We start from the raw sequence: 13,487 nt of genomic DNA on the forward strand, positions 1-13,487 counted from the left end.
GGTCAAGTTCAATACATCAGCCGCTTCATTGCCAAGCTCACCATGATCTGTGAATCAATATTCGAGAAACTTCGTGCCTCCGATCACACCGATTGGGACGACAATTGTCAAACGGCCTTCGACAGGATAAAGGAAATCTTATCCAGACCTCTTGTCCTCATGCCACCTCAACTGGGGATCCCTCTATCCCTATACCTGACTGTTACCGACACAGTCATGGGAGCAATGCTAGCACAAACAGTCGACGGCCAAGAACGAGCCATCTACCACATCAGCAAAAAGTTCATTGAGTACGAAACAAGGTACACCCAACTAGATAAGACATGCCTTGCCCTAGTATGGTCAACAAAGATGCTGCGACATTACATGCTCAGCTACACGGTCCACATCTACTCCAAGATGGACCCGGTCAAATACATCTTCGAAAAACCCGTACTAAACGGAAGGCTGTCTAGGTGGACACTCATGTTGTCCGAGTTTGATCTCAAGTTTGTACCCCTCAAGGTTATCAAGGGAAGAGCAGTCGCCGATTTCCTAGTAGAGAATCCCGTCAACGAGGATCCAACAACCGACACATGGTCACTTCCTGACGAAAACATCCTTTGTGTTGACTCCGACGCATGAGACCTATACTTCGATGGTGCATCTAATCTAAGAGGCTTTGGGGTAGGAATCCCTCTAATATCACCAGAGGGAGAACATGTTCCGATCTCGATCAAGCTAGACTTCGTCGTCACCAACAATACCGCTGAATATGAAGCATGCCTCATCGGCCTACAAACAGCCATCTCACTTGGCATCAAGAGACTGAGGGTCCACGGCGACTCCTCGCTCATCATCAATCAGGTGTCCGGATCATGGAAAATCCGAAGTGACAGCTTAGCTCCCTACCGAGCGAAAATCAATCAAGAGGTCGAGTTCTTCGACCAAGTCGACCACTTCCACTTGCCACGAGAGGAAAATCAATTTGCTGATGCCCTGGCAAAACTTGCCGCGCTCGTCAATATACCTGACGACATGACATCGATGCCCCTATGTGTCGAGAAAAGGAGCGAGCCAGCTCACATTTGTGCCATCAACAACGACGAGGAAAGCCATGCCGAACCTTGGTACCAAGCCATCCTCAACTACAAAAAAAAAAACGAATCCCCTCCTAACTCTGATCAAAGAGGACAAAGAGCCATCCGCTTACTTGCGTCACAATTCGTGATGAACCAAAATCAACTATACAAAAGAACACCCCAAGTGATTCTCCTCCTTTGCATTGACCATCACAAAGCCAAAAAAGTCATGGGAGAGGTCCACGACGGAGAATGTGGCCCTCAGATGAGCGCAATGATGCTTACTCGAAAGATCATGCGATTAGGCTACTACTGGACCACCATGGAAGCCGATTGCCATAACTACGTCAAACATTGCCACAATTTCCAAATCTTCGCCAACATACAACACATACCACCATCCCTTTTATACACCATGACATCACCCTAGCCTTTCTCAACCTGGGGCATCGACATCATCGGGAAGGTTAACTCGACAGGCACCAAGGGGCATTGCTTCATCCTTGTCGCCATCGATTGCTTCACCAAATGGGTGGAAGCACAGTCATATGAAGTCTTGACCGCCAAACAAGTGGCCAACTTCATCCAAAACAACATCATCTGTCGATATGGGGTACCCCATGAAATCATCAGCGATCAAGGCTCTCACTTCCGGGCGGAAACTCAGGCCTTGCTGGACAAATACAAGATTAAACGACATCGATCATCCCCCTACCGTCCCCAAACCAACGGAGCGGTGGAGGCAGCTAACAAAACTCTTGTCACCATTATCAAGAAAATGCAAGACAACTACCGCGATTGGCCGAGCAAACTCCCATTCGCACTCTGGGGATATCGAACCTCCATTCGAACACCGACAGGCGCCACACCCTTCTACCTAGCATACGGTATGGAGGCGGTTCAACCGGTAGAGTTAGAGGTCCCATCTCTACGCATCCTACTGGAGAGTCAGTTCTCTGAGGCGGAATGGACCCGTCGAAGGTACTAGCAACTCACTTTTCTAGACGAGCGGCGGCTCAACGCCTTACACAACGTCCAGCTATACCAACAACGTATACAACAGGCATTCAACAAGAAGGTTAAACCCAGGAATATCCGAGAAGGCGACTTGCTCCTCAAGTCGGTCCGAGCACCATTACCCGTCGATCCGAGGGGAAAATTCAAACCCAACTGGGCCGGGCCATACCTGGTCAAGAAAATACTTTCGGGGGGCGCAGTGAGACTGAGTGACCTAGATGTGGAGGATTTTACAAACCCGACCAACTCAAGAAATACTACCCTTGAACCATAGCAACCAACGACCTCAACCCTAGTTTTACAACTAGCAGCCACCTCAACCCTTTTTCAAGTCAAGTTCATCAACGCGTCCTGATTTAAAATTGCATGTTTTATCGAGTCTAAGTTGCGGCACCTTGCCCGTTTCGAATGTCCTTTGATCTGTCAAAGGCAACATCCATTTGCACTAAAACAAAAACCCTGAACTACGAGCATGGTTTGATTTCACCTTTTCAGGTGGATACGTAGGCAGTCCTTCTTATACATGAGGGATACAACCACAAAACCCAAATAAATTTACAAAACATTTCGAACTACGATCATGGTTTGATTTCACCTCTTCAGGTGGATACGTAGGCAGTCCTTTCTTACACAAGAAGGATACAACCATCTCCATAATCAAGAAAAATCACCCACATCAACTTTCAAAAAAAAAGGGAAAAACATTCCTTTTCCCACAAAAATACAAAAAATGAGCCTTTCTCCCTTCCTAGAAAAATCCCATTTCCCAAGTGCAAATTTTTAGGACGATTCAAATCGAATTGCCTTTACAAAATGGATGGAAGAAACAAGCGTTCACAATTTCGACACGAGTAATCCTCTTATTTAATTAATAATGGGAGGGATTACAATTTCAACAACAAATAAAGCTCGATGAGTCTACAACTTGTCAAAGCCCAAAACGAGCCCATGCAAGGCCTACTACATTTTTGGGACCCGAGCTTCTCCACTTTGGTGGTCTAATCACATCCGGGCTAACTCCATCAACAAAGTCCTCAAAGAAGGCACGGTTGGCCTTGCCAACCTCTCGATACTTCATGTCGACAACATCGTCCTTACGGTATTTGGACCTCTCCTCCAAGGACGAAGCTCTTGACCACTTGACATAAGCGGGAGTCGCCCATGTCGTGGCAACGGGGTTTGGTACCTCCCAAAGCGGCCAAGTGGCCCACCATCTTTCAAAGACTTCCACAAGCTCGGAGTTCCAGAAACATTCTCTTGAACAAGGGTATCTTGAGCGGGCACCTTTTGTTGACGCCCCATTTGCCTCATGAGCCTTTCGGGATAGATGAAGGAAGCAACCTTCAAACCCACCACCATCAAAGAATGAGGACTAGCACCCGAAGCGGGCAACCCCGTGAAGGACCTCACGTGCCACCATGGCACCACCCAACAGATATGAGGACCACCCTCCTCCGACAATCTTGCGGCCCAATAAGCCTCGGTGGAAGCAAAACTATCCGAGTACAACTTCTTCCTCATAGTAAGGTGACGGAAGGAAAAAGAAGAAGAATCAACCGGAGGCTCTACATACCTTAGCCTCTCCAATAGCCACACTTGGAGGACCCTTGGAGATCCAAATGAGGGAACGTCTCCACAAGAGCCTTCCTTATCCAAAGCTTGGATGATCTCGCCAAGCCCCAACCATGATGGATCGCTACCATGCTCCATTTGCTCAACCACATGCGCGAGGGTCATGCTACAATAGCATTTCCGCCCCTCATTCTTTAAAGCATCAACAAAATGGTATACATGGACAAGGCAAAAGGCAAGAGCCCTTCTCCTAGCCACCTCCAAAACATTGGCATCTAATCGGTTTGAAAAGATGTTGATAAGAGGCAACATATCCACACCATGTGGAGCAAGAAGAAAGTTGACTTGACTTGTCGACAAACCCCACATTGAACAGAATTTCTCCTTGTAGCACAACCGAGTCGGAGGAAGCACTGAAACACAACCCGGCCACCCACCAATGGCTCCAACTTCTTCGGCAAGAGGACAAATTTCATCTTTCGAGAAAACCAAAACATGGTGTTTCGAATCCCAAAACCGAGAGCATGCTTCGAGAAATGAGGATTGCACCTTGACTTGACGGAGCACCAACAATTGACCGACTCCCATGCAAATGAGTTGATACTTTTCGGGAGGCGACAAATCCCGGCACCATTGTCGCAACGCATTCTAAAAGGCATCCATGAAATATTTTTGTGGAAGAGGAAGAAGAGGTTTTGTAGAGATGATTTTGTGTTTCGGATGATGAAAAAATGAAGCACAAACCTCACTATTTATACAAAAACAATCAGCGCGTTTTTCAGAAAAAAGGGAGAGCTGGCTTCTATCGCTCAATAGCTCGCGCCTCTTTAGGCCTATTCCCAGGATTATCGCCTTGAATTGTCCCTTTCAAGTTGTGTTTTCTCCTGACATCTCAAACCTCCCGCCGGAATGCTCGCGCCTCTTCGGGATGGTCCAGGACATTTTGTGTTTCCTCACACTCACCTTTCCTTGTTTTCGCGTTTTACGAAATCCGACACGGTTCCCATGACGCAGCTTTAAACATACGGATTTTTCTTTCTTTTTTTAAGGGGGGAAGGGCTAGTCGCCCCAATCCGCGACGAATCGTTTCCATGTCAGACAATTCGTTTCCATGTTAGTCGAAATTCTGAAATGATTTCGCTTTTTTTCGCGACTTTGCCAAAAATAAAATCGAAAATTGATAACACGACATCAATTTTCCTCAAATTTCAAGCACTCACAAATTCAAAAAAATCAAATCAAATACACTCGCAAAAATCTTTTCTAAAATTCATCCCTGACGGTTTGAGTTTGAATTTTTTTTATCGAGTCACAAATCAATTTCAACAATTCCGATGCAATTTAATTCAAGACACGAGTTAATTGCTCAATTTTCAAATCAATTACTTTTGGAGTCCATACGCGACGACTTATCGCAAATTTTCAAAAAATCATTTCAAATTTCAAATTTCAATTTTTAACTTCGTGTCATCGGGGTTAAATTTTGTCTTCAATCGAATGCCCTTTACGTGTTTACATTTACGCATACGTGCTACCTGTTGCCTGTTTTCTACACTAACGATGCAGGAATTGATGCAAAGCAAAAGGGGAATTGACAGCCGACAGTGCTCCTCCGAAACACAACACAAAAAAGCTAAAAATCACAAAATGAACCACAATCCAAAAACACATATATACAAACCGCCTCATGCAAAATACATCGACTAACGTTTGATACAAACGACTGACCATACAAACAAGAGCTAGTACAACCATCTATCATACAAACATTGGCCTAAGACAACGAACTGGGGGCTATCTGCCACCTACCGAACTAAGCACTCCCTATTCTTCCAATCGGAAAAGAAAAGGAGCAACAAAGGAAACAAAGGAGTAACAGCGGAAGCAGAGGCGGTTACCATGACGGTAACGCCGCATTCCTACTCCATAACAACAGGAAAAATGATGCCTGGCAGACTTCGGACGACACGACAACCGAGGATCGTAACTCAGCACGTTACCCCGACGTTGACCACCAATCGTCAGAATTCAAGGATGAAAGAGGACCATGACAACGGACGCTACCCCGATGTTGACCCCCAATCACCAGAACTCAACAAAGATCAAAAGCGGCAACATGGGATAACACGCCTGTATTGAACCCCACTCATCGGACATCCAAACCTCTGCAGACAACGACCAACGATCGATACTCGATCATTGGCCGGTCAAAGACCGCCTGGGATAAACACAACCAAGCCTGTAACAAAAAACAGTCGTCTCTCCTCCTCCGGGATCCTCCTCCTCCTCCTCCTCCTCCTCCTCCAAGGCCCCCGCAACAGACCCCATAGGTCTCAAATGATCCCATGCGACCAAATGCAACCAAAGAACGTCAGCTGAAATTTCGGCATTACGACGGCATAACATGGACAAATCAAAAAAAAAAAAAAAGAACCTGTAAAGCAGAACAAGGGCAATCCCGCCCAAACCCAACCAAACAAAACAATTTACAAAAAACGCACAAAAATGATTCGCCCTTCTTTTCAAGCAAAAGACAAGTCAAAACAACCACAACAAAAATGGCACCTCAAGACCCACACAAGGTCCGCCAACAAACCAAAATACATTCCCGATACAATGGGGTATTTTCCTACCACTCAAAAAGGCAATTCCTACGCCAATTTGAGCACAAACCGGTCAAAATTTCAAAATACGGCCACGACAAGGCAACGTGATTTTATCACGCCTCAAAGCGACCTAAACTACCAATGAGGTCCATTTCAAGGCAGACTGACTCAATTCAAGCCCAAACAAGCGCTTATTCTGTCATACATAAGACCGTCACAAAAGGCAAAAACTCCAATTTTGCCCACAATACCCAACAAAGGTCCAAAATGGCAAATACGGTCTTTCCCGACTACAATGCAACCTAGTAGGACCCACTATCCAAGCAAATAAACTTGGCATTGTGAAATGATATGGTTTCTTCGCCTCACTCCCGTTTTTCGAGCATAGGGGACGCAAACGGGGACCAAAATGCAAACTAAAAGCACCCCTATACTCCTAAACAGGTTTCTAACCTAATGCAATCATCAATTTCACTCGAAATGGGCTCAATCAAAAACGCCCAAATCGATTTTTAAGGGTATCAAATTCCGCCCTAAGTCAATCAATCAAAAGACCAACAAATTCAAATGGATTCAAGAGGAAATAAATACCTTGAGATGACATGTTGACGATGGCACGGACTGAGAGCAAGCAAGAACCCAACAATGGCGGTTTTTTGTTTGTTTTGTCGAAAGGTTGAAGGCGATGGAATGAGAATGGTATGCAAACCATTCTCACGTCTTTTACAGAAAAATAGGGAAGCACCCTTATATCGCCAGGTTGCTCGCGCCTCAATGGGGTTCCCAGCCTTTTTTTCAGCGAAATTTTGGGCTTTGGCCCGATTTCACATAACAAACTTCAAATTTTCAATGACGACATTAAGGACCGTCATTTTTTCAAAAAAACAAAAACAAATAGTGAAATCAAAATTCACTATTTTCCTCTAAATTTCTAACGACGGCAATTAAAACCGTCATTTTCCAAAAATAATAGTGAAAATTCAAATTCACTATTTCCGCAAATTTTCAACAACGGCAATTAAAAACGTCATTTTCAAAATAATACTGAAAATTCAAAATTCACTATTTCTTCAAATTTCAAACGACGACAATTAAAACCGTCATTTTCAAAATAATAGTTGGAAATTAAATTCCACTATTTTCACCACACATGTCAACGGCGGCAACATAAACCGTCACTTCAAAAGTAATAGTGAAGATTCAAAATTCACTATTTCCTTCACATGTCAACGGCGGCAACATAAACCGTCACTTCAAATGTAATAGCGAAAATTCAAAATTCGCTACTTTCTTCAAAACTCAAATGAATGGCGATTAAAACCGCCACTTCAAATTCAAAAACGAGTAGTGAAGATTTAAAATTTGTTATTCCTTCAAATGTCAACAGGGGGCTTCCTCGTGGAACCCGCTTATTTGAAAAACAATAATAGTGAAATTCAAAATTCACTATTTCTACGGCGGCATCAAGAGTCCGCTACTTCCAAAACAAGCCCATCCAACGCGGCTATTCTCACGGTCGATCAACCGACCGCCCCATGGCTGGCGAGCCTTACTATGCATCACGGCTGGCGAGCCCTCCTCATATACGCCCCATGGCTGGCGAGCCTTACTACGCATCGCGGCTGGCATGCCCTCCTCATATATGCCCCATGGCTGGCGAGCCTTACTTCGCATCGCGGCTGACGAGCCCTCCTCATTTACGCCCCATGGCTGGCAAGCCTTACTACGCATCGCGGCTGGCGAGCCCTCTTCATATACGCCCCATGGCTGGCGAGCCTTATAACGCATCGCGGCTGGCGAGCCCTCCTCATATACGCATCATGGCTGGCGAGCCTTACAACGCATCGCGGCTGGCGAGCCCTCCTCATATACGCCCCATGGCTGGCGAGCCTTACTACGCACCGCGGCTAGCGAGCCCTCCTCATGTACGCACAATAGCTGGTGAGCCTTTATCCGCAAACACGCAAGGAATATTCGAAGATGCCTCTGGTATGACTCCTTCTTGTGGCTGGCGAGCCTTTATACGTAGTCTAACTGACTTTAAACGACCCGCACGGACAGTCGACAGACTCTAAACTGTTCCCGATGACAGGTCCTTGGCTCGTGCCCTCGAGTCGCCTTGGCGTCGCCCTTCCCGATGGCAGGTCCTTGGCCTGAATCCTTTCGAGCCGCCTTGACGTCGCTTGGGTCTCCAGGTTGTAATCTTTGATTGACCTAGGGGATCTACTTTGACTTTCACCCTGTCCAAGCCTCAGTCAAAGTGGGGGCTCTCTAGATACCCAGTATCTGCTGAGACTCCAACAAACACCCGATGATTATCGGACTATAACATGCTTTGGAATCGCGGCGTTTGATCGACAGTTCTTGTACAACTTTACATCGGAAAACTTAAAACGATTTCAAAAATAAAACTTTACAAAACTTTTTAAAAGTACCTGGAGTGTTTAATGCATGATGACGGGGTCGCAATGACACTAACTAGAGTCAAAACCGATACCGGACCAAAAACCGACTCAAAAATTAAAATCCCGACTCCAACAACGAGACAAACCGAGTCAAACACAAAAAACAACCATCCAAATGCTTCCATGTTAAGATTTCCCGAATTCATGTATGGTCAAGTACCAAACATGTGCATACAAATCCTAGGATAGAACAAATCATGATTGCATTTGTATGAAAGCGACAAGACACCTCGAAGACCCGCGACGTGGCTCGCGCCTCTTTGAGCAGCCTAGGTGGCCATGTCGCTCAAAACTCACATAACCACTCATTTTCCTATAAATACCCCTCAAATGCCCCCATTTGAGAAGTCACGCGAGTGTCTGCCCCCTCTTTCTCCCTTAAAATTCTAGACTCGACTTCCTAAGTCACAATCCGACGCGTGTTTACGACCTACCGATCGTAAATACAAGCCTTACACATTGTTTGGTACCGTCATCGTGCATTAAATCACTTGACAGACCATCTCAACCACTACACCATCACTAAACTTAACAAAACACTCTTTTTACTTACTAAAACGGTTTTAAACCGAGTCTTTTCCGACCAAACGAGTTGATACACTTACGTCGGTTTCTCGACATAAACCAAGCATGTAAGTATGAGGGTGTAAAAATCCTTCTTTTATCATGTCTTTACTTGTTTCATGACTATAACATGCTAAATCATGCATAACGTGGTCCAAAACATGGGAAGAATGAGCCAAAACCGGACTTTTTGGTTGAGGCAGAGGCTACTTACGTAGCACACAGGCTCGCGCCTAAAGCAGCCTGCCCAGCCTTAAGTCCAATCCGTGTTTGGTCTCTTCTTTTCCTCTATTTTTCATTTTCATATTTGTAATCGGGTTTTACCATTTCAAGTATTTTCAAACCCATTTTACTTATTTTTACAAGTTTTTAACCATAAAACATTTTTTACCCTTGGTTCTTAATACCATGACGATTTAATCCGTGTTTCGGTGATAATATTTGGTTAATTACATTTAAAAGGTATTTTAAAACTTTTTATTTCATTTCTTTACATTTTAGAAGGTATTTTAACGCCTTTCATCATTTCTTTACATTTCCAAAATAAATGTATTAGTCACCAACACAAAGTCATCCTTGGTTCTACATACCATGTCGGATTTTAACCGGAGTACGATGATAAGTATTGACTAATTATATTCAAATGAACTTAAAACAATTAGTTCATAATTATTTTCAAAACTATTCATGTCAAGCTTGTCAAGTCGAACCTGATACCGAATATCATCAAAACAATGATGATTATTCGAGTCTCGTTCCTCAAATCGACAAATACGGTCTAAACGACCCTTTCAAACCAAAACGGGTTCAAATACCCATCTTTCAACACGTTTTTTAAACGTTTTTCAATGGTCAGAATGCGTCTTATACCGTTGACTGACCCGCACCTAAACAGGCCATTTCTTTTCCTATTTTCAAACCAGGGGAGACCTCCTTACATCGCCAACAGGCTCGCGCCTCATATGGCTGCCTGGTGCAGGGTCTGTTCCCCTTCTAGCATTAGTATAGGACGACCCCGACTCCAGTTAACCCGGATATAGGACGGATCAGATGACTAATTTGCTCATTCAAAAATCATATTTGCAAAACGCCTTATTAAGACAAATGGATCACGTTATACACCATTGATGTATCACTTTCATATATACTTTTATAGCTCCCTTTATACCATTTTACATACTGTTTCATGCCTATTATATCATTTATATGCTTTATTTCAATGAATTGTCGATACTGCCGCTATTTTGTGTTTTGATGCAGAAGTGGCTCAATACGAGTATGATCAAGCTAAGATTAGCATGGCGGCAACGGCAAAGAATAATACACGAAGCATGGCATGGGAAACGAGGAAGTACGAAGACTAGAAGTGAAAGAAGAGAAGAAACCGTCTGTGAAGCAGGTTCCTCGATCGAGTCACCACTGACTCGATCGAGCAGCTGTCCTCGATCGAGTCACCTCTGACTCGATCGAGGATCCTCTCTGGCAGACTAATTTCCGGAATTTCCTAAAACGTTTATCTTTTATTATAAATTAGAAACTCGTGTTTTATTGTTAGACTACGTTATATTTTGCTAGGTTACTGCTGGAAAACTCTCTTAGAACCCTAATCTTTCCCTTGTATGGTACTAATCTTTCCTCATTGATTAATCATTATTGTTTTATGTTCTTCAATTATTCTTTCATGCTTTCAATCATGTTTTCATCTTTAATCATATTTGTTGTTGCTATTATAATTATGAGTAGCTAATCCCCTCATCTAGGATGAAGGGGATCTAGGTTAATTAAAAGAGAAAATCAATTACTTGCTATTGATATCATTAAAGTTGTTGTTTGATTATTGTAATTCTTCTAGTTAATCAACTTGAGGCCTGAGTTATTAATTAGTGTAGCGAATCGATCCTATCACCGACCGGGTTAGAATTGATATAGGCTGCGATAATCAAATAGAAAGTATCTAATCATAGCGACAGCATGTTAGAATCGATCTAAAGGGCATAATAGAGTCGACCGATCTTATGACCTTAAACAACTTGATAGATTTAGTAATTGATTGATAATCCCCGACTGATTGACCTAGTGAACCTAATTCCTAGACTTTTAATAATATTGTTAAACCTTCATTTAATTACTTGCAGTTAGTTTAATAGAATCAAAACAAACAAACCCCCAGAAATCGGTTACTTTTAGACAGCTTAAATACTCTTAGACTTAGCTTTTACCGCCTCCCTGTGGATTCGATACCTGTCTTATCACTAGCTATTCTTGTTAGTCCTGAGATGGTTTTACTTTGATTTGGTAATACGACTTTAGCCATATCAAATTTGGCGCCGTTGCCGGGGAGGCAACAATTTTTCTGTTTGTTTTTGTTTAGTTTGTCTTTTGTCTCAGGGAACATCAGTTCCTTGAGACCGTTATAATGTTTTCCATCGAGTTTCTACAGGGTGAAGATGAGAACTTCCATGATTACATGCATAGATGGAATAATTGGATTCGTTCCCATAATTACGAAGCCAAAATTCAGCGGCTTACTATGTGTCTTACCATCATAAAAGGTATGAACAGACAAACCCAAGCCTACATTTACTCCATAGGTATGGGAGATTTTGGTGGTAAGAATATTGAAGATGTCCTTTCTTTCTTTGAATGGCTTGCTATTGAATGTATTAAACCCACTTTCTCATTTCAGCCATACATGGATGAGGGTGTGGGTAAGACCATAGAAACCGTTTTAAGGAATGAAAAGGATATTGAGGGAAACATAGAGGATGAGACCATATGCTCAGACGATTTTACAGATAGTGAGTCACATGAGGAAGACTTGACAGACCCCTTAGATTACCCCTTTTGTGATGAGTCTTGGGATAAGGAGAGTGATGATGCGCGATTCGAAGATCTTGAGGTTAAATGGGACTCATGTAACGATATGTTGACTCTTTCTTTGGATACTTCCCCTTCAGTTGTTGAATTTGATTCTAATTTTGAGTCCAGTGAGGTTCATTTTATTACACCTGTGCATAATGCATATTTTGATGTTTCTGATGTTGAAGATGATATTGATGAATACTGTGCACAAGGGCCCCCTACTATGGACCCTTTAGATGCTTTAATATCTTTTGAGACATGTGCAGGTGAATCTCCCATATGGAAAGCCGAATTGGATGCTTTAGAGGTTGAAGTATATGGGATAAAGCTTATCAACAAAGGGAATGAGAAGGCATATGAGTCAATGAATACTTCTAGCCTGGTAGAGGTAGTATATTCTTTTGCCACCGATTCTGATATTAGGAGTGGTAGACCTCCTGACCAAGAGGTAATTGTTGACGATAGTTTCATAAGGATTACTGGTGTAGAGAGTGATAAATTACCTCGTATGACCTCTACTTTGTGTTTTCATACTCCATACTCTTTTGGTTGGACTAACAATTTGATGCGGTTTTGCTATAATTGTCATCAAATATTTGATATGCTGAGACGGTCTTTAACATTGCTTTTATATGCTCCTATTATATCTTGGTGCTACTTATGCTTTTGTGTAGCACATGCACAGATTTATAATCGACTCTTAAGAGCTTTGAGCTGTTTTGATTGTTCCCAATTGCGGGTAATTGATAAATAAAGAAAGGAAAATGACGACAACAGGTGCCTCGATCGAGTGGCATGGGGCTCGATCAAGTCACCAAGGTTTTGGTTTAATTCATGGCCAGACGATGATAGGAATTGCGTGGTTGATATTTCCCCTATTTTTGCAGTTGGTTTGCGGGAATTCCTCAGCTCTTACCCGGTATTCTCTTCCCTTGTAGCTATCTTCTTGTAACAATTGTGTGACCTCTTATGTTGAAAAAAAAAAGAAGTATTATGAAGCAAAAAGAAAAAAAAAAGAAAAAACCTTCGAAAAAAAGAGTTCAGAAAGAGAAAAAAAAAAGAGAAAGAAAGAAAAGGAAAAAGAAAAGATGAATAATGTTTGCTTCATTGAATTATGTTAGGAGGTCGTGTGTGGTAATTTCTGGAGTCTAATGCACATTTGGAAAGCTTCTTCATTTCTCTCATATGTTGTCAAAGTTGAGATTATTTCTCCAGTTGGATGATTGTTTTATTATTTATTAGATTTGGCTATTGGTCTAGCGCTGCGACTACCGTCTGAGCCTCACATTACCCATACGTGCTTTTGCACAAGCCACTTCTATACCCATGCCACTTTACCA

The sequence above is a fragment of the Silene latifolia genome, chromosome 10 (assembly GCF_048544455.1).
Source record: "Silene latifolia isolate original U9 population chromosome 10, ASM4854445v1, whole genome shotgun sequence".
Lineage (NCBI taxonomy): Eukaryota > Viridiplantae > Streptophyta > Magnoliopsida > Caryophyllales > Caryophyllaceae > Silene > Silene latifolia.